Genomic DNA, 23,433 nt, shown 5'->3' with positions numbered 1-23,433 from the left:
CAAACTATGCATTTGGTAATCTATCTTTAAGCTACACCCTAGCGCCTCATTTCTATTTTTAAGAGTGAGACTAAAGCCAGAGATGGTGCAAGCCTATTAAGTGGGAAAGAAGGGACACAAACTCAACAGTTCAAGCAGATTTATTGCTCAACCTGACAGGAATCTCTTTGTGCTAGCAGGATACAAAAGGTGTCTCTTACATACTAAGATAATTTTTTAAAATTAGGGTTTGTTGTTGTTTTTCAATACTGGGGATCCAACTCATGACCTTTCACTTGTGAGGCAGGTGAAGTGTCACTGAGCTAAATCTTCAGTCCCCAGAATTTTTAAAAATATAGTGGTTTAGGGTAGGCTTTGGGGGGCGAGTCAGAGAAATGTGCTTGTGGATTGCTGATGCATCGTCTGAGACCTACATAAAATGAAACCTAGGTCTCTTTAAGATGGTGGGTGGGCTTATTCAAACTGGTAGTGTTCTTATGCAGACTCTATCATTTCTGACTTTAAAGGGGTTATTTTTTTTTTCTCGTTGAGTTTATGGGTACATTTTAGGTATACAGTACAGTTACATTCATCATTGGGATCTTGTACCTTTATATGACAGGTCTTGGTTCTCATTTTTCCCCTTACCCCTGGCCTCCCTTTACCCTGCCCCGTCCCTATTTGCAAATACTTTATTTCCATTTTTTTCATTTTCTCATTTTTTTCTTTTCCTAAAAGGGTTATTTTAAAATTGATTGTTGCCAGTGGTGCCAGCACCTTCCTGGGAAGCACAAGGTCCTGAGTTCGATCTCTGGTACTGAAAAAATAAAATAGATTGTCATTCTTTTCTTGTCTACTTCCTGCTGAGAGGGGGTGATTAAGGGTTTTTTTTTTTTTTAATGTTTTGGAGCAGAAGGGCCATTTGGAAGTGTTCTCAAGTAGCTACCTGGCAGAAGTCAACTGAAAAAAAATCTTTGGAGTAGATTAATTATATGAGGAAGGAAATGAAGAAAAAGAGTAATAAGCATTAGGGGGCCAAGAGAGGTAGGAATCAATGAAGAGGAAAGGGAAACAGATAATTGGAAATGACATAGGGGATAGGGCATGGCAAAGCTGGCTGGGGAAATTAATGGAACCTGTCAATGACAAGATCCCAGGGCAAAAGGGGAGCCCCATATGCAGAAATTCTTAGGAGTGCCTATGAGGTGTAAATGGAATAAAAAGGACCAGTGATTACAGAAAGCCCATATCCAGTGTGAGTTTGCACATTAGCCCATGCCACGACTACACTAGGTGTGTACTTTCATTTTTGGTTTTACCTTCTGTTTCTCTTTTGGCTCAAGTTCACTCTACAGAGCTGGTTTCTTCCATACACATTTACACTGCACTATTCAAATAAACCTTTTTCACACTGTTATTGGCTTGTCTTGTCTAATTCTTTGTTTGAGGAAGAAGAACTTGGAGTACTTTTGATTGGTGAGCCACTTATTTTTTTTTCCTCACATTGCACAAGTTTATTTGTCCCAAACAAATGCAACTTGAGAACATCCATTCCAGCACCCCAAATTGCCCCTGGCCCTCAAAGCAGGTGGTACACTCTTTGCAGCCTTTGCAGCCTGAGCTCAGTTGGGCTTGGGTGTCTGCCTGGGGCTGTGCTGTGTTGAGCTGAGCCTCTTCTGGGTGGAACACAAGTTCCTGTCTCTTCATGTCCCTTCCAGGCCTCTATTGTGGTTTTGAGTTTGTCCCCTATGGCTTTAGACACTGGTACCTTGGTTCCGGTGTGATGGTTTAAGGTAGAAAGATGGAGACTGGTGGAGGAGAATTAAGTTACAGGGTCACTGCTTTCAGAGCTGTTGCTGGCCCATGGTAAATCAGGTCTGCTAGGATGGATTATTATAAAAACAGTGAGCCAAGCCTTTCTTTGTCTCTTGCTTCCTATTTTTTTTTTTTTTTTTTTGTGGTACGAGGAATCAAACTCAGTACCTTGCACTTTTGAGGCAGGCATGGTGCCACAAAACTAATTCCCTGAGCCTTGTTTCTTAATTTTTGCAGTAGCAAGGGCTGAGCCCAGGATATTTGCACTGAGCTACATCCCCAGCCTTTTAAAATTTTGAGACAGGGTCTTACTAAGTCTTTAAGTTGGCCAAGCTAGGACTGAACTTCAGATCCTCCTGCCTCAGCCTCCCAAGATCTAGATTACAGGTGTGCATCACCATGCCCAGCTTATCTCTACTTCTTGGTTTGCATACCTTTTAACTCTGTTCAAATGCACCATTGCTCTGTGTACCATATACCCTGAGGTCCCACCAGAGCCAATCAGGTACAGGCACCACGTTCTTGACCCTCAAGAAAAGTATACTAAGTAAAGCTCTTTCTTTAGAGTGTTCGATACCCTCTGGTGTTTTGCTGTAGCAACAGGAAACTCATGAACACAGTTCCCTGCAGGAGAGGCTGCTGCTTCCAAAGCAGCTCTTTACACTACCTATGGTCTCTGCAGCCCACAGAGGGGTGTGCAGCACCCCACAGTGGTGAACCATTTCTAAAGAAACCACCCTGTATAGAAGAATCTTCAGGAAGTTTGGAAGCCTGTGCATAAAGGCATTTTACCCCATGTCTTATGAGACTGAATTTTGGTGTAAAAGCAGCACTGGAGTAGAATACATATGCTGCACTGTGAAATGGCCAGGAGATTAAGTATTCTGTGGCTTTGAAGGATGACTGAAGCCAGGGAAATGGCTTGATCTTGTAAGTGTTCCAGATGGATGGAGACTTAAAAGTCCCTCAGTGAGTTCTTTTGACAAATTGGTGAAACCTGAGTGACTCCTAGGGCCCTGATCCCCATTCCAGTTCCCATGATTATTCCAAGAGTAGCCATTAAGGGAACTAGCTGAATGGTACACTGTGCCCTGACAAGGGTTATGGGGCAGATAAGAAGGGGTAGATCAGATGTTTCTAAGGAAAAGGTAGAAATGAGAAGGCATAATATACAGGTTCCAGTCCAGCTGGTAGGTAAGCAAATGTATACCTTGTCTCCACACAACCAGAAGATGCCTGTCTCTGAAGAAAGGCATTGTATAAGATCAATTTGAGATAGAAGGATGAGTCCTGAGGGTAGGTTTGGAAGTAAATTTCAAAGTAAATGATTCAAATTTGTACCATATATGGAGAGAGGAGCTAAAAGTTGCAGCTGTCAAAGGGAAAAGGTGTGAGTCTGGTTGTCATACCGCAGGATCCTCCTGGCTAAGAGTGGTGAATTTTTAGTTTAGGAAGACTTCTGTCAAGTGTATTGGGTTATTGTAGTCAGGGTTTGGAAGGGATAGATTTACTATGGGATACATAATTTACAAGATTATTTTATAATATTCATCCAAAAAGTCAAATGCAGAGGAGCAAAGAGTTCTGTCCACTTGCTAGAGACCCAAAAAATCTAGCCAGGGATCAGAATCCCAGAGCCATGTCCTGCACAAGTCCAGCTGAAGGCCTACAACCCAAGGCAATGTCCTGCATGTGTCAAGCCAGACTCAAGACAATGTCTAGAGCTCAAGACAATGTCTCATGCAAATCCATTTCAAGGAGGCCCCAAGGCCAATATGGTGGAAGCTAAAAGGTCTGTGTCAGTGGAGTGAAGGATTTGTGCCATCATGCTGACAGATCTACACTGGATCCAGAAAGCAACACTTCACGCAAAGACCAGAGCTCCACTGATGAGAACAGCTGAGTTCATGTCAGGAAATCCAGGCATAGCAAGCTTCTCCAAGAAAATCAATAGCATACAGTCTTCCTTTCCAATTCTCTTTTTAATCCCATTGGCAATAATTCTCAGGTGGATCTTCCACACCCAGAACCATCCTGACTCAGTTCAACTGGGCATTCCAACTTGCTCATAATCCACCACATGGGGCATTTGCATTTTTGGGCACATCCATGAGCTTAGGGGATCATCTTTCAGGGAGTCTTCCTCTGTTTTGGTAATAGTCAGATGTGGTAGCATTTATACAGCCCTAGAAAGATACGTGCCCAGATACCCATAAAAGAGTTCCTAGATGGTTAACGTTGTGGTGATCAGAAAGTGAGAGGAGATGGACAGTAGCTTTGCAGAAGGAGGGCTATGAGGCTCTGATATGAATGATGTGATCTTGTTTGATTGGAGAAATGCACAGAAGAGCAGGTTGGGTTAGACAGAGCCCATTTTGGCAGGGACAAGTTATGGCCTACTGAGGCACTGATTGAGCCTGTAAGGCCTGTCTGATATCTGCTACTGCCTCAGGGAGTCTGATGTCAGATACCCCAGCTAGGGCTTTCCCCGTAGGACTGGCAGACTGGGTGAAGTGTTTATCTATATTTCAAAGGGAGCAGGGATTACTGAGTCTACTATCTGGGAAAGATACAGGCAGACCCAGTAGGGTGGCTGAATGGTTCCATTAAAGGTTTGGATAATTTTAGCTGTGTGAGAATGTCTATTAAGGTATCTAGAAAGTATCTGTTGTGGGAATAGGGGTTACAAGTATGAGTAATGCTGAGAAAGAAAGGATCAGAGCAGGAACACACAGGAAGTAAAGGTATTGATGTGTTCTTATGAGAAGTCCGAGAGTGTATCTTGTAGCCATAGGTCCTGAATTCAAGGCTACTGCAGGCCTCCTCATCTGTAGGACATATGCCCTCAGCCCCTCAGGGGATGTCTGAAACCACACAGAATACAAAACCCTATATATACTATGTATTTTATTATAACAAAGGTTACATCAGGCACAAAAGTAGAGTAGCAAAAACTAATAACAACACTATACTGTAATAAAAACACATGAATGTGGGAAAAAAAAAAAGAAAGCTGAAGGGTCGGTGCTGAAGAGTCTAGGCTGAAAACCAGGGGATGATGACCAAGGTGAAAGTGAAGACTGGAGCTCCTCTAAAGAGAGCAGAAGCAATCATTCCACCTTCATTATCTCTTTTAAGCATTCTAACAATAACATTGTATAGGGTGTGTCTTCCACACCGAGAACTATGTGGAGTATAGGGCATGCCTTATTCAAGTTTACCCAATCAACTGTTTATCAGGATCTACTCCTTGTCAGCTGGACACACATCTTGCAACTATAGTCTTCACATACAATTTTATAATTATTCATAACATAGCTATCCTGCATACAAACAGAAATGTACTAATTCTCTCCCCAGAACAGAAGATAGCTTTTCTTTGAGTGATGCTTACTTTTAATATTTCATAACTTGAACATTACAACATAGGTTTAACAATACTTAAGACCCAATATTAAGTGTATCAATATTATATTACATTGGAGCCATATTAGGAGAAAATCATCATAATTCTCATTTCTGTAGCTGACCATGAGATCATGGCTGGTACTTAGAGCTACCCATTTCTACTATCCATTCTGTAGTCCCTTGGGCTTCAGTATGCATCTCAGCAGAAATTGGTTATTTCCTGATTGAAGTGACCCTTATTAACTTTCTTCTTCTTCCTCTGACTCCTCCTCCTCCCTCTCCCTCCTTCTTCTTCTGTCAGGAATCAGACTTGGAACCTTACACTTTCAAGTCAGACAGTAGCACCGCAGAGCTAAATCTCCATCCCTCTCATTGACTTTAATAACAGTGCATGGTAAAACTAGGAGGTGCCCTAAGAGATCTCCTGCACTGCAGGTATGTTCTTCCTTTCCTCCACTGTGTAGTAATAGTCCAATTTCCCCTTGAAAGTGCAGGTCAACCATCCCTGCCAACACCGTAACTCCCCATTTGGCTTATTTCCTCAGAAACATGAGGAGACCAATATGACCAGGGAGAAGTCCTAGCTTTCATTTCAGTGGTATCATTGTTGTGCTTCCTGATACAAGCTTTTCCCCTCTGGAACTAAGAGTTCTAAGGCAGCAGAACATAAGGTTGGTGGAATAGAAAGCAAAAAGTTTGCCAATAGATCACTGAGGGTAATGTTGAGTGGTGCCATTCTCAGTTTCATGACTTGATTCCTGGACCCATGAATCCTGGCTATGGGAGACACAGTGCCATATAGTGTGTGCTGATTCAAAGCATATAGTACCTTGAAGTACCTTGCCCCAGACCTGAAAACTATTTCCCCTAGATGGCACTGTAACTGTGTCTTCAAAATACCATTCCACCTTTCTATCAACCCAGTTGTGTCTGGATTGTGAAGAACATGATGAGACCAGTGAATTTCTGAGGATGAGCCCATTTTCCTATTTATTTGGCTGTAACATGTGTTCCTTTGGCAGAAGCAATGCTATGTGCAATTCTGTGACAGTGATTCCACACATGGTAGTTTTGACAGAAGCATTACAGACAGAGAAGGCAAATCCATTTCCAAGATGTGTCTATGCCAGTAAGGACAAAGAGTAATCCTTTCCATGATGGAAGTGGTCCAATATAATTAAGTTGCACCCTGATCACTCTAGGAAATAGTGCTATATCAGGAACTCAGTGTTGGTCTCTGCTGCTGGCATATTGGGCATTCAGCAGTGGCTCTAGGCCAATCAGCCTTGGTGAGTGGGAGTCCATGTTGCTCAGCTCATGCACAACCTCCATCCCTGTTATCAGGTCCACTCTGTTCCTCAGCCAATTGGGCAATGACAAATGTTATCTGAAGAAAAAGGGAATGGGTCCTGTAATGGGTCATGTTATCTACTTGATTGTTAAAGTTCTCTTCTGCTGAGGTCACTTTTTGGTGAGTGTTTACATGGAAAACAAATATTTTTACATCTTTTGCTCATATGGAGAGGTCTATCCACACACCTCTTCCTCACATTTCTTTGTCACCATTTTTTCAATCATGTTTCTTCAAAGTTCCTGATCATCCTGCCAGGCCTTTGGCTAAAGTCCATGAATCAGTATACAGTCACAAATCTGATGAATTCTTCTTCTGAGCAAAATGTACTGCCAGATGTACTGCCCAAAGTTCTTCTCACTGTGATTTCCTTCACCATTGTCCTTCATGGATGTCCTGGAAAGGGACTATAGCTGCTGCTGTTCACTTTCAGATGGTGCCTGTATAACATGCAGAGCCATCTAAAAATCTGGTCCTCATTTTCTTCTGACGTGACAGCTGATAATATGGTCCACTCCATGAGCTATGATGGGAGACAGAAGGCAATATAGCAGGAGTAGGAGCCATGTGTCTCTGGGCAATTTCTTTGTGTAGCTCATTTGTACCCTCCCAAAATGCTCTGGCTTAATCACATATATGCCATTTCCATTTAATAATGGACTGTTGCTATCATGTCCAAATTTATGACTTGGTGAATCAGATAATACTCAGCTCATGATAGGCAATTTAGGTTGCATGGTAACCCAGAGTCCCATGATTAGGCATTCAGTTTTCACTAAGTCCCAAGTGCAGGCCAGGTACTATTTTTTTTAAAATGGAAAGTAGTTGTCTGAAGAAAACGGCAGAGCCTTATTCCAAAACCCTTAAGTCTCCACTGCAATTTACCTATGGGGGCTTGCCAGAGACTCCAAACAGCATGTCTATCCACCACTGAAACTTCAAGTACTGTTGGATCTGCTGGATGATAGGCCCTAGTGGCAGAGTACCCTGCATAGCAGCCTGGATCTATTGCAGAATCTTTTCTTGTTCTGGGCCCTACTCAAAACAAGCAGCTTTCTATGTCACTCAATAAATGGGCCCTAGTAAAATGTCCAGTGAGGAATATATTGCCTCCAAAATCCAGATAGGCCCACTAGGGGATTGTATCTGTTTTCTGCTTGAGCCAGATGCAAAAACTTATCTTTTACCTTACAAGGGATATCTCTACATGCTCCATACTACTGGGCTCCTACAAATTTCACTGAGATAGAAGGATCTTGAATTTTAGTTGTATTTATTTGCCATCCTCTGACTCTCAAATGCTTTATTAACAAACCCAGAGTGATTTCTTACTTTTTTATCACTTGGCCCAATCAGTATAACATCAGTATAATGGACCAGAGTAATACCTTGTGGGAGAAAAAGTGATCAAGAACTCTGCAAACTAAGTTGTGACACAGCACTGGAGAGTTAAAATAACCCTGAGGTAGGACAGTAAAGCTGTGTATTTGGCCTTGCCAGCTGAAAGAAAAAATTTTAAAAAATTAAAATAGGGTTTATTAGATTTAAGAATTTTTTTTTTGATGGGCTTTATGGATAGGTATGAAGAAGAAAGCATTTGCCAAATCAATAGCTGAATACTAAGTGATGCATATGTATACCAGGAGATGTGTTAATCTGCTCAAGCAAGGAAATCATATCTAGTACAGCCGTTGCAATTGGAATCACCACTTGTTTCAGTTTATGCTAATCCATTGTCTTTCCCCAAGACCCATCTGTCTTTTTCATATGCCAAATGGGAGAATTAAATGGGGCTATGTTGTGGACCACCACCTCTATATTCTTCATGTCCTTGATAGCAGCACTAATCTTTGTAATCCTTCCAAGGATACAGCACTGTTTTTGGTTTGCTATTTTACCAGGCAAAGGCAACTTCAATGGCTTCCATTTGGCCTTTCCGACCGTAACAGACTTCACACTACAGGTTAAGGAAACCATGGGAGAGTTCTGCCAAGTACTAAGTATATTTATCCCAATTAGGCATTCTGGAACAGAGGAAGGAGTAAAGGATAGATTCAAGGACCTACTGAACTGACTGTGAATTAGACCTTTGCTAAAACTCCATTGATCACCTCACCTTTCTAGTCCCCTACTCTTACTGGAGGACCATCATGACATTTTGGATTCCGGTGAATCAGAGTTAGTTCAGAACAAGTGTCCAGTAGTCCCTGAAATGTCTGATCCTTTCTCTTCCCCCAATGTACAGTCACTCAGGCAAAAAGCTTTAGGTCTCTGTGGAAGGATGGGAGAAAGATTAATACCTTTCTTTACTTCTATAAACTGGAAAATTATATTCAGAATCCCTACATAGTAGGCCCACATCAACAAACTCAGCCTAATCCAGGTGTATATTTTTGCCATCTTTACTCCACACTGGTGAAATCTGTTCCCACACTTGCTCATCAGGCTTCTTCTTACAAGAATTAGAAAACTGGAGAAGTTCTTTAGGAGAATAGTGGGCCTCTTCCTAGCTTATGCTATGTGCTCACCCTTAGAAGTCTTCTGCAATTTGAGTCTGGTTATGCACCCAGAGGCAAAAGTGCGTGGTGAGGATGGGTCCTGAGAAGTGTGAGCATTATCCTGATTGCTCAACATAGGATTAGTTTCATCAGGTGCAATGAATGAGGCCAATACCACAGCAGGTGGGGATGGGGATGCATTTACCACTGTGCTAGGGTAATTTCTTACCATGGCAAAATAATCTCATTAGCATCTAGGAACTCAACATCTTCAGCCTCATCAGGTTCCTCCAAAATGCCTCCATCCTAATTGTTTTGTTTTAAAATTATTATTATTATTATTATTATTATTATTATTGGACTCTAAGGCAATCTCAGTCTTAGTATATTAGGAAGAACAACTGATTAGCACAATTATGTCACAATTATGTCATTATTGTATAATAACAATAGCGATAGCATCAAATATAGCTTAGAAAATAACAAAGTGTGGTTACAATTTACTACCTTTACCATATGAACTAGATTTGTGGTTATACGACAAAATCAAGAATAAATGCAAAAATTATATGCAATAAATTAGCCCTTAACATGGCAATTTGGGCCTTAAAGGAGAAGAATTAAAAGGGGTTGGGAAAAAGAAACAGAAATAGAAATAGCGTAAGAGATCAGAAGCAAGGCTTGAGGACAAATTTTAGGAAACTGGTGAAGAAGACAGGTGAGAAAGAGAAAAGAAAAAAAAACAAGAATAGAATAGAATAGATTAACAACAGAAACCGTGTTCAAACACTCAAGAAAACATAAAACAAAATAAGAACCAGCAAGGAGGAAAAATGGGGGGAGGGAAAAAAGGAAAAAGAAAAAAAAAAAAAAAGAAAAAATCTCCAAGAAAACAAAACAACAAAACAAACCCAAAAAATCCAATTCAAGGTGTGTCTCTCCTTCACTGGTAGTCAGTGTAGGCAAACAGAGTCCAGAGCCAAACTGATTAATCCCAGCAAGCCAGCCAGAGCTTCATGGTGGGGCAGTGAATAATCCCAGCTAGCCTGCCTCTTTAGTTCCTCTGAAATTAAGGCCACCTTCTGGTTTTGAGGCTGGAACTGGATTCCTTGAGCCTGCAACAGTTTATGTGTCTCTGCTAGTTTCAACTCCACTCCCTGGCCTCCAACTGACTTAAACTCAGCACCCACACTGAGGCACCTGGAGCCCTTAGATAGTTTTTCCACAGCTGTTCTGGGTTCTGAGTTCAGTTGGGCTCCCTTCAAGATGGCTACTGGTCAATCACCCTCTCCTGCGTGAGGTCTGAACCTAGATAACTCACCAGCCACTGCAGTCCAGTGTGTCCACTGCTTGATTCCATTGGTGTGTTTCTCTGTGGAGGCCTCTGGGGTCACCAGTAGTTGCTGTGCATCCACAGGTTTGGACCACTGTTCCCTTCTCAACTGTTGTGGTTCTGGGAGAGAGTGCTGCTTCTAAAGAATTGAAAGAACCAAGTATAAACAGAGTCAGTTTCACATTTATTCCTGTGCTACACAGTGAGTTCAAACCATCCTGAACCGCATAGTGACACCCTGCCTCAACAACAACAATGACAACAACAATAACAAAACCCCAAAGTTTCACTTTTTTTAAAGTTAAGAAAAAAAAATCAGAAAGGTAGGGGAAGAAGGCCCTGCAGAGTGAGTTTGGGTCAAGTGAAAAGGAAGAGTAAAATTACAATAAAAATTCACCCTACAACATAGGGTGGGCTATTATGAAGCAACATGATAGTGAGTGCTTTATGGTGATTGTCTCCTTTTCATATTTTCCACACTGATATTATGTTCAGGTCACCATATCAAAAACCTGCTCAAGTTCTCATAAGAAGTCCACATGCAGGACTTTGGAAACTGTTCTGTGCATGTGTTCTGGGATCTTATTATGCCTCTTTTCCCAGTTTAGCCACATCCTATTTTTTTGTCTCATTTCCCCCACAAGACACATATCCCCATAGTTCTTTATGGGGTACCGAAGTGGAGGTCTGTCTTTTTATATTTGCTTCATACTGGTCTGTAGACCCTACCTTCTGGGAATTACATACTCTCCAACTACCTTGGGGTGTTGTGGCTCCCTGGCTGTCTTGAAGAGAAAAACTATTGGAAGATGAGAAAAGAATTAGTGACAGTTGTACTGCCTATTTGATGAGAGAAACAAACTTTACTATTAGCCCAAGTATGAGAAGTAAGTCACATTTCCTGTGGAGGAGAATATATGTTACAGAGGAATGTCAGATAAATCATCAACAGTTTGAAAGCCATGGTCTTAGCAAGGTTGAATTTACTTATCTGTAACAGCACTTGGCATCTTGGTTTTTGAAGAGAAATCTCAAGTCTTCCAGAGGATCACAGGAATAGCTTTTTTTCTTATGGGTGACCTTTCTCTTCAGACAGTTGAAATGGGAAACTAGTTATTCTAAAAAGATAAATCCAGTTATATATCTCTGCCACCTGTACTGCAGTGGATATGGCAAGGGTCACTGTAAAGCAGCCCTTCTATTTTGGTTTTAACTGGTTTGTGGGCATTCCTGCTTTCCAAGTTTTTATGAGCACTTTGTCTCCAAGGTAGATATTAGGTAGTCCCCCTGCACTGGGAGCTAAAAGCACTCTATTTTCATATAGTTGGGTAACCTGTTGTATGTGACCTAGATTGTCTCTGGGACTTCTACCATGTAAAAAGATAGAAAAGGCCTATACATACAGCATCTCTAATGTACTTGTATTTAGTTTTGGGGATCTTTCAAAGCCTTATGAGGGATCTTGGCAATAATTGGAGCCAAGGCTGAGACTTTTTTAAAAAATTGAGTTTATTGGTACATTTTAGATATACAGGACAGTTACATTCATTATTGGGATCTTGTACCTTTACATGACAGGTCTTGGTTCTCATTTTTTCCCCTTATCCCTGCCCTCCCTTCACCCACTCCTCTCCTCCCCATTTATAAACACTTTATTTCCATCTTTTCATTTTTTCACATTTTTTTTCTTTTCCCTTATTACTTTTCCCCACCCTTCCCATTTTCCTTGCATCTTTAACCCTTTTCTTCCCATTTCATAATGTCAGTTATCTCATTAGAATCTTATGTACTATTACAGTTTTGTCACACCAGAGAAACTATTCGGTATTTACACATGTGTGACTTATTTATTTCACTTAGGAGCATATCCGCAATATGTACCCATTTTCCTATGAAAGGCTAAGACTCTTAACAAAGTTTTTCCAGAGCTCATTTTATTGTCTGGTTGGCTCTCTCAACCTTTCTAGAAGACTGAGGTCTCCATGTAGAATGAAGAAAGTACTTTATAAACCATTCTCCCCCAACCCCAGTATTGGGGACTGAAATCAGGACCACATTGTTGTGACAGACAAGGTCTGTAAAGGAATGTACAAAGCATCCTCCCTCTTAATGGGGATTAAACTCAGGACTTTGTGCTTGCCAGGCAGGTGTGGCACCATTGAGGTACCTCTCCAGCCTTTAGACAAAATATTCTTGAATTAGGAACAGAATAGACAAAATATGGATTGTGATTAATAATTACTCTTGTCTTTTTAGTAAAGAAGATTTTAACTCTGGAATTTCATTTGAGTAAAAGTCACTCTGACCTCAGCAGATAGGCTTTGACCAGACTTGCTTCTCAAAACAAGCCAATTGTGGGTTAACTCTTTACAGCCTGCACTGCTTACAGCCTGCTTTGGCTGTAATTAATTGAGTGTGCCCCCCACATGTAAAAGAAGGCCCAATTACCTGAAATTACACTAGGGTAGCCCAAACTGGGATATAATTTTGAGGAGTGCCTCGACCACACCCATAGTCTTTTCTGAATTTGTGGGGAAAGCCTCTGTCCATCCTAAAAGATGTCAATTAGGATCAATGTTTGTTTAACTTCCTCAAATGTTGGCACGTGGGTAAAGCCTAATTGCCAGTTATCACTAGGGTGTCTTTCTCCTCTGTACAAGTTCTAACATATGAGGTGGTTTGGAGCCAGTTGTGGTAGCATGAGCCTATAATCCCAGCACTCAGGAGGCTGAGGCAGGAGGATCACTGTGAGTTCAAGACCAGCCTGGGCTACATAGTGAATTCTAGGTCAGTCTCAACTACATAGTAAGACCCTGTCTCAAAAAAAAAAAAAAAAAAAAAAGCTGGTTTGAGCTTACCATTGTTGTTGTAGGAACAAAGTGGTCAAATTTTGCAGACCTGTCAATGGTTGCTGCTAGTCCTAGTTCTATAAAAAATCTTCTTACCATTCCCATTGCAGCATGTCTTCATATATGGAAAGAACCAGAATGGTCTCTATAGGCTTCCATTGTGTCTCTTTAGGAAGAACCAGTGTGTTTTCTAAATACCACAAGACCCTTTTTTTTCTCATTGAGTTTATTGGTACATTTTAGGTATACAGTAGTTACATTCATTATTGGGATCTTGTACCTTTACATGACAGATCTTGGTTCTCATTTTTCCCCTTGTCCCTGTCCTCCCTTAATCCCCTGCTCTCCTCCCTATTTACAAACACTTTATTTCCATTTTTTCATTTCAGAGTCCCTTTTTAATTTTCACTTGTCCTAAGGCCCATTTATCTTCTTGGGGAGGGTATAGATTGGTTTTAATGATTCCTCAAAACTGTGATAAAGCCAGGGTCTTGAGGGGCTGTAAGGCTGCCCTTCTGTACTCCTTATCAGCTTTTTGATTTCCCAAAGAGATCTCAGACATGTCTCTTTGGTGTCCATTAAAATGAATGCAGGGACTTGATTGGGAAGAGGGACTACCTCTAGGAGTTGAAGAATTTTCCACTTGTGCTTTATAGATGATTGCTTATGAGTTAGCAAGCCCCTTTCTTTTCAGATTACTGCATGGGCGTGTAGCATCAGAAAAGTATATTTGCCTTAATATTAATGCCTGAATAAGGATGTGAGATGTTTTATGAGTAGAGGTCCTTGAGAGAAGAGATTTGGCCACAATGACCTGTTGTAAACTGACAACTGCATAACTCACTTTTGATGTTCTCCATAGACAAAACTTCTTCCATCAGTGAACTACACCTCCTCAGGTTCTTGGAGTAGCTGGTCACTGATGTCCTATCTGCTTGCATAAGTATGGGAAATCACTTGTTCACAAGAGTGCCTAACTTCTGAGCCTGTAGGCATCCAAGAATCAGGATTAAGATTAGAAATGCTCCAACTTTTTCTAGTAAATCTGTTACTAGTGAAGTAGGGCACTGTGGGACAATTAAAATTCATGGTTGAACCTTTGACCTTTGAATGGACATATCAGAGGTGGAGTAAAGAAGCTCTGACTAGGACTGCCCTCAATTCCAATTATGGTTACAGATCTAAAAGAGGGGTTTCTACAGAAGGAAGTTAAAACAGAAGCCAATGGAATTGAAATTGTTTACCCATGATATTCAGGGTCACCTAAGGTCTGTTGCAGGAGATGGAGATATAACTCTTTCCTCAATTGTCCTTTAGCTTTCATTTAGATGCCTTGGGCATGCTTCAATAGCCATAATTTGGCTTGCCTAGTTTTCTCAATCATTTTCCTTTCATCATCATCGAAATCCTGACAGTTGAACAAAAAAAGACCACGACTAGCAATTGGATCATAGGTGTTCAGGAGCCAATGTGAAATTTTTGTAATTTATTCCAAATATCTGGAGCTGATTTATTGATGAAATGATGTCCATTCAGTGCCTATCTATCCTTAGAATATGAATTTAGTTTTGTAATTTGTGAAAAGCTTCTACTAATTGGTTATGGAAGACAATTGGATTTCACCTCTGCCCTTTATGAACCTGCTCACCTTTTAATAATTAAAAAAGTTCCTAATGCATCTTTTCATTCTCATAATAAGAACATACATCATTGGCTGGGAGTGGTGTTGCATGCCGGTAATCCTAGCACTCAGAAGGCTGAGGCAGGAGGATCTCTGTGAGTCAAGACCAGCCTGGGCTACATAGTGCATTCCAAGTCAGTCTCAACTACATAGTGAGACCCTGTCTCAAAAAAAAAAAAAAAAGAACATATATCATTTTCAGACATCATATCTGTAAGGTCAGACTGAGGCATGATTGGGACCACTGAGGCAGGCAAGGTGTAAGCAACATGCATCTGGGTGTAGATGGGCCAAGGGTGAGAAGGCCATTGGCCCTGAGAGGAGATTGCTCATAGGCATTTTAGGTGGGGGGGCACTCATCAAGAGGGTGGAAATTAGAGTTCCATGGGTGATGGGTCAGAGGCTAGCTGATAAATGGGGTGGTGCTGAGAGCAGTAGGGTGGTAGCTGGCTTCTGGTTATCTCTGTCCTCCTGTGGATGTGGGTAGCAGGTCTGCTTGTGCGGGGTCCAACTTGGGGGGGCTGTCATCCCTGTCTGTTCAGAAAAAGAAGAAGAAGAAGAAGAAGAAGAAGAAGAGGAAGAGGAAGAGGAAGAGGAAGAGGAAGAGGAAGAGGAAGAGGAAGAGGCTTCTCATGACTTCTTCCAGCATAACTGGGGACAGCATGGACTCCCATGGAGAGACAGAGGAGAGGAGTGTTTGAGGGTGTTCAATCCAGAGTGAGGCAGTGGAGCTGTCAGGAGTGTGATGACCTGGACCTTTCAGTAATCAGCTGGAGACTTTCAAGGGAGAGCAGTGTAGTGGGCAGTCAGGTGGAATTGTCTGGATATCATGGACTGGATCTTTATTTGGTAGGGTGCAATCAGTGATAGTAGAAAGATTGGGACCAGGGACCGTAACGTGGGGAGGAGCCAGGACATCTAGCCTGCTCAGAAAAGACTTTCCCAAACATCAATAGACCGATTTACCTGTTTTCTGTATCTGGTGGCTTGATCCTGGAGGGAGCGCTGCTGAAGCTAAGCCAGCAGAGAACGTGAGGGCCAGGGGTATGTGGGCAAATATGAAGAGGAAATGGCAGTACATGAGTGAGTGTAGTGGTGTCTAGAGGGAGGTGCAGAGAGAATGAGGAAGAGAAGAAAGGCAAGTAAGTGTATTTTGTCTGGGGGGAGTGGGTAAAGGGCCCATAGAGGGCTTGGGCACCTCTAGTGAGTCAATCTGGGGATGTGGACTCCACTGGGTCAGGAGCGCGTGGTGGTCTTTGGCTAAGGATGAATTGTGCAGGTTCAGCAGAGAATGAGTTAACTGCAAGATTTTTGTGAAGGTAATTGGGGAGTGCCTGGGTGCTATAGCAGGGCTTGGAGAGGGAAAGAAAAGGAAGGCTCACTGGTTCAAGCGGAGGAGGAAGGGAGGTGTTTATTGGCATGATGAAAATACCATTTTTTGTGACAGTGTCTTATATATTTTATGATGGCCTTTAATTTACTATGTAGCTCAGGCTGGCCTCAAACTTGTGGAGATCAGTGGGCTTAAGATGCCCAAGTGCTGGGATTATAGATATGCATCACCACACTGGGTTAAAAATACTAATTTAAATTGGAATCTAAAAAGAAAATTTATCATTCAACCAAGATGTACTCCAAAGGGCTCTTGTTAGCTCCTTGAAGGTTGCCAAGAAGGACTGTTCCCTCTCCTGGTATCCCCAGGGAAGTCTTGAAACCTACTTTTCTCCATTAGGACTTAGTATAGACTTTATACCCTTCAAGAACCATTGTTCCAATCCAATATCAATTTGTGTAAGTTGGCTTAATGGGATTTGATACATGAAAGTCATAACCTTCATCCAAAAGCACCAATTTATCTAATATCATAGAGGATAGTAATTTTGCAAAAAAAAAGTGGTGGAAAGAGAAGAATACAAACAATAAGAAGAATGTGACTCAGATGGGACATAGGGAATATAGATAAGACCCCCACAACTCAGAAGCAACCAAGGGAAAATGTTCAGGGTATAGGAAAAGACTATGAAACAAAAACATTTTATCATTTTCTTGTACAAACATAAAACATAAATCTATCAGATGAATGGAAGTTTGCGTGAGTTCAGTGAAGCCTAAAATGCTCTGTTACAGGACTGAGTTATCCTTTCACTGGAGGCTTTAAGGTGGTAGATGACCTAAGTGCCTTTAACTATCCGACCCTTATGTGTTAGAGTTCATCTAGACAAGATGAGAAAACAAGATTTGGGGGTCTTTCTTACAGCCTGGCTTGGCTCACCAAGAAAGGGAGTCATGACAGAGAAAGGCAAGTCATTCCCTCTAAGGCTTGTGGTAAGTTAAAGGCATGATATGTCCAAGAACCATGTCTCCAAGAACTGTGGAAAGCCAAGAGCACCGGTGATAAAGATCACTCTTTCACCAGTGAAAGGATCAAATCAGAAAGGAAAATTGAGGTGACACTAGACTGAGGTTGCCCCCATTCTTGTTAGAGGGGGTTCAGGTCAGCTCATATCAGTAAAACCTGTACTACAAGACTTCAAGATCAGCAATGATGTTGGTCACTTTTAATTGGTTGATGGTGTCACAGTATTGTTTTGAAGAGAAACCTGAAACGTGCAAGCAAAAAGTTTGGGAAAGCACAGACTTAAAATATTAATTTTATTTGTACACTTTAGATATACATAATGATCACATTCATTATAGGGAATTTGTACCTGCACAAATTATATCTTGAGTCTTCGTTTTCCCAAATCCCCTCCTTTCCCTTCAACTCTGCTTCCTCAACTTATTTATAAAAGCTTTATTTCCATTGTTTCTTTTATTCTTTTTCTTTTCCCTTCTTTCCTTTCTCCCTCCCCTTCTCTTATTACTTTGCCCATTTGAACATTTTCTTCCCATTTCTCAATATCTATTACACATTTTAAACCTTTCTTAAACCAGAGAAATAAGGTGATATCTACATGCATCTGATTTATTTACTTAAGAGTATGGTCTCAAGATGTATTCCTTTACCTAGAAACATCTCAAATTTATCCTTCTTTATGGCACACTAGTACTCCATCACATTTACCCCCCCCCCATTTTCTTTATTCATTTTTCTGTTGATGAGAATTTGGGCTGTTTCCAATATTTAGTTGTCACAATAAATATAGTTATCACTATAAACATGAGTGGGCATATATCACTGTGGTATGATACTTTTATTCTGTCAGGAAGACACTGAGAAGGGGAATACCTGGGTCAAATGGAAACTCTACTTTTAGATATTTTGAGGAATCTCCACACTGATTTCTGCAATGGTCACATCAAGCTACACTTCCATCAACAGTGGAGAAGGATTATTTCTCCCCACAACCCCACCAGCATTTGTTATTGGTTGATGTCTTGATAATAGCCATTCTTTCTGGAGTGAGATGGAATGTCAGTGTTGTTTTAATTTGCATCTCTCAAATGACCAGTGGTGTTGAACTTTTTTTCATATATTTATTTGTAATTTCTACTTCTTTACTTGAGATGAGTCTATTCGTTTCAGATGCCAATATTTGGATTAGGTCTTTAGATTTGGGGAAGTCTGATTTTTTTGAGTCAGGTAATGTCACAGCAATAACCCTACTTTTCTGGTCCCAAAACCTGTCTTAGTTATTTCCTCATGCTAAAACAAAATACCCAAACCCCACCAGTTAGAGGAGGAAAGGTTTATTTCAGCTCACAGTTTGTGGAGGTTTTGGCCCATAGTTGGCTGGCTCCAAGGCAGTGAGGTATGACAGAGGGGCATGGCAGAGGAGTAACAGTCTATGGCAGAGCAGTCAGAAAGCAGCAGAGTGAGCCTTCTTTTCCCTTTATATTCAATTCAGGCTCTAAGCCTGTTGGTTAGTGTCACCTGCAGCCAGGTTGGGGTTTGTGTGTTTAGTAAATCCACTCAGCCACACCCAGAAACATGCTAACCTAATTATTGGACTAATCCAATACCACACAGCCTTAACCCCAGTACCACACACCTGTTACCCATCCACATACAAAATGCCCCATCTATCAGTGCATGAGGCTTTGGAGGGACATTTAGATACAAGCCATCCTCTCCTGGCCCCCCAAATACTTATATGAATCCCTTTATGCAAAATATCATTTAGTCCCCCTCTAAGAATTGCCAAGCACTTTCAGCATTGCTGAAAAGCCCAAGTCCAAAATTTCCTCTGAACTTTAAGGTAAATTTTTAGTTTTGAGCATCTGTGAAGATAAAGAGAAAGTTACACACTTCCAACATACAGTGGCATAAAAGAAGCATCCCAATTCCAAAAGCAAAAATTTGTGGATTAAAAAGGAATGAGACCAAAGTGAGACCAAAATCCAGTAGGGCAAACATTACATCCTATAGTTCATGATCAGAATCTAGAGTAAGCTTTGTCAAGATGTGAGCTCTAGCTGGGTGTAGTGGCACGCACCTGTAATCCTAGTATTGAGAAGCCGAGGCAACAATATTATAATTAATTTGGGGCCAGCCTAGGCTACATAGTGCATTAAATTACATTAAATTACAAAGTGAGAACCTGTCTCAAAAAAAGGAGAAAAGATGTGGACTCTAAAAGGGTTTTTGATGGTTCCACCGCTTTGGCAGTTTTGGAGGTTGTAGCCTTTCTGGCTTTTCTCTTAGGCTGGCTTTGTTCACTCTTGCAACTTTCCTCAGTTGATCCACATCTTGGATTCTGCAGACTTCTGGTATCTCCATTACACTTTCAGGTTTGCATTCATAGCTTCACACACTGCCTTCTCAGGGGCATATTACCTGGCCTTCCAGGCCTTTTTCTGGCCCTACAACTCTTGAATTCTGCATACAACTAAAGCCAGCACCACATAGATCTCAAGCTTTGCTGCCAGCTGGAACATCAGCTAGTCTTCCTTTGCTCTTGACTATATGGGTTGAATTTGTGCCCATCATCACTGAAATAAGTCCTGGGGTTCTCTTCTTAAGGCAAATTCTTTTACCTGTGCAATTTACAAGCTACAAAGGGTAGTTTTGCTGTTTTTGTGATAACCTCAGGCAATCTTTTCTATTGTCCAGTTTCAAACTTGGATTGCAAGTAACTTACTCTATGAATGTTCCACAAGACAAGCAAATATTTAACTTGATAAATGAATGATGTCTTGCAATGCATATAGTACATGATGCTGAACTTCACATGGTCACAACGGAGCCAGTAGCTCTCTCTCTCTCTCTCTCTCTCTCTCTCTCTCTCTATCTTTGGGATTGTGAATGATTGTCTCTCAACAGCAAGATGATATATTTGCATGGAACAAAAAAGATTCCATTAAGTCAATAGATAGCAGTGATGTCATTAGTGATGGTGAAAATCATCCTACTCAATAACCCTTCTCTTTTTTCTCCCTTATATCAGACATAAAGGTTTTCAAAGGTAAGTGTGAGTTAATTTATTTTTCTTTATATTTTGTATATAAAAATTTTTTATTACATTAAAGTATTGTAATCATTTTGACATGATTTTTTTGGTTGTGGAAAGAATAATTTATTATTATTATTATTATTGTTGGTTTTTTTGAGACAGGGTCTCACTATGTAGGTGAGAATGACCTGGAATTTACTATTTAGAGCCCAGGCTGGTCTCGAACTCACAGTGATCCTCCTGCCTCAGCCTCCTAAATTCTGGGATTACAGGCATGCACCACCATGCCCGGCAGGAATAATTTGAGTTTTGATTAATTCTTAATTTTGATTAACTTACTTTGATATATAAGTGCTTTTGATTACTAGCATATTTCCAGAATGAATTTTGCTGTCATTCCAAAGTTTTACTGTGCTTGTCATATAATTCCAATTGTTTCAACAACCAATTTATCCTCTGCTTCAGCTTTTCAATCTACAACATTAGTAGTTTCATTTCTGGCCAAACTGAAATCATTTTAAATCATTTTGTTGGATCATTTGCTCTTGATTCTCAACATAGATCTGGCCAAAAGTCTGTAACAGTAGCCAGGTCACTGCCTTAACATTAGACTGCCTTGAAATTTCTTTTACCAGATGAATTAGCCTATTGCCATGAATCTCAGTATCCTGCAATGTCTCAGGACAGGAAAAATAAATGCAGACAAGAGCATACATGGTTAGAAGTCCAACTGGCAATGCAGTGCTTCCTTCCAACTGAAACTTCTGGAATCTTGTCTTTACCAGCTGCATTCCAGTCAACATTCTGGTCTTATGAGCTCTGATGAAAATCTTCCATCAGGCACAGCTCAGAACATTCAAGGGTTGTTTCGTTAAATGCCATCTTCAAAACATTCCAAAGTCTTCACAGGGGCCAGTTCCAAAGGCTTCTGAACCACATGGCCAGATCCCATCACAGCAGTGAAATTACTTCTCTGGTTCTGAAATCTGTCTTAGTTATTTGTTGCTGAGAAAGATACCAACTCAAAGTTAAAAGGGAAAATGTTTATTATAGCTCACACTTTGTAGAAGTTTCAATCCACAGGTGGCTGGCTCCAAGGCAAATGGACATGGTAGAGTGGCATGGCAGAAGAGAAATAGTCCATGGCAGGGTAGGCAGAAAACAGGAAGCAGGAGGCCTCTCTTCCCCTTTTATTTTATTCAAGCTATAAACCCATTGCTTGGTGCCACCCACACCTAGTGTGGCCTTCCCATTATCCATAATCTGAAGGATGATAAACCAATCAGTGGACACATTTAGGGGTCAGAGTAAATATTTGTGGTCAGAGTCCATGCAACAATCAAGGCATATATGGATATTTTCAAGTGACTTGGCATTGAAAAGATGCTGCACTTAATAATTGTTATCTCTATGATGGGACCATCCCATCCTGTCTTCTGTGTTTTGTCTGCTCTGATATCATAGCATGGCTTTTGTTGGGCAGAGACAGGACCTACATCAGCTGCTTTAGATTGAACCACTGAGCTAAATCCTCAGACCCTTCCTTTCTATTTTGTCAAACTGTAGCTTGGAATTAAAGAGCATATTCATTAACCATTTTAGGACCACACCAAGCCTGACAGTTGGGATTACAGGTATGAGACACGGCGAGGCTTTCCTTGTTTTTCTGTTGAGAAAGGATGCATGTGTAAAACATGTGAGCTGGAGGTAGGTGCTCTCAGAGCTGGGTGCAGGCGGGGACACAGTAGGAAGTGGAGTAAGGTCAGCCCTAGCTACCTCTGCAACCTGCCTCTGATCCTCAGGCACACATGCTCAGGGACCCAGTTCTGTATCTTATCCATGCTTTGATTCACATATCCCTCCCAGGACTCATTAATAGTCAGCTTGTGGAAGTCCTCCTGGGTGATTCCAGATGAGACCATTTGCTGCTCTCAGTAAGAGTGGACCCAGAGCATCTGCCTCTGGCTGGAAGCCAAGTGTCCCCTCACCTGCTCAGCAACAACTCCAGGGAGAAATGCTAGGATTAAAGGTAGCAGTGATATCCCCACTGCAGGAACAAAAACTTTCTGCAGGACCTTCTTCTGTGCAGGTGGGTATTATTCCCTTGGCAGCACCCACCTGGGCCCTAGATGCCATCTCCTCCTTTGCTTCTGCCCTGGATATACTATTTAATGAGGAATGCCAGCTAGGTAATTCCCCCTTAGGAATGGCCTGGAGCTGGTAGTGAGCTTGGCTCCTTCATCAGTTTTAGAAAACTTAACTGAACATAAGAACAGCACTCTGGATACGGTGAAGCAGAAGCTAAAAGGGACAGAGAAGATGCTGAATGTGGGCTCGTGGGGAGCACCCATCTGGCTTCTGAGCAGATGGGGTCAAACCGCAGTCCTATCCCTATCCTCCAGCTCCAGCCTCATGTGAACACCGGATAACCTGACACTCACTTCACCTGTTACCTGCAAGTGTGTCCTGGCTCCAGCTTACTGGAGGTTTCACCCTGGAAGTAGAATTGATAAGACCCGGGACTAAAGTCTGCTTTAGTCCAGTTAGAAATAATGGAGGTGAATAAGTCACTCTCTTCCTTCTATTTAATTATAAATAGTACCTTATGGCTATTTCTGCTTTCATTGCACTGAGAGGTATAGGAAAAAAAGAAAACATAGGAGGGCCACAGATTTAGCTCAGTGGTTCTGCTGTCTACCTTTAAATGTCCTGAGTTTGATCCCTGGTACCCAAAACTAAACAAAGAAGCTAACAAACAGCTTAGGAGATTGTTGATGCGCATAAGCAGATGCATTTTGGTTCTCCTAACCTGACTTTTGCTCACATTTATCCTACTCCCAACTCATGATAAGTTCACAAATACATACTACATGCCATATATTAATTAAGATCAGAGTGAATTCTAAGGTGAGCACATGTGCTGAGACCCCTAAGATGGCTCAGCACTGTGTCAGTCATTCCTGTAAATCACATCTAGGGATTCAAGGGGAGGAATCTAAAGCAGAGGTATCTGGCCTTTAAATTCAGAAGGTCTGATTTATGTGCTCCCTTTTTTGTTACTATATATATATTATATATTACATATTATACTATTATAATTATATATGTTATATAGTATATAGTATA

Source organism: Fukomys damarensis, unplaced genomic scaffold (genome assembly GCF_012274545.1).
Source record: "Fukomys damarensis isolate Sample0158 unplaced genomic scaffold, DMR_v1.0_HiC HiC_scaffold_31, whole genome shotgun sequence".
Classification (NCBI taxonomy): domain Eukaryota; kingdom Metazoa; phylum Chordata; class Mammalia; order Rodentia; family Bathyergidae; genus Fukomys; species Fukomys damarensis.
This window is presented reverse-complemented; position numbering follows the sequence as displayed.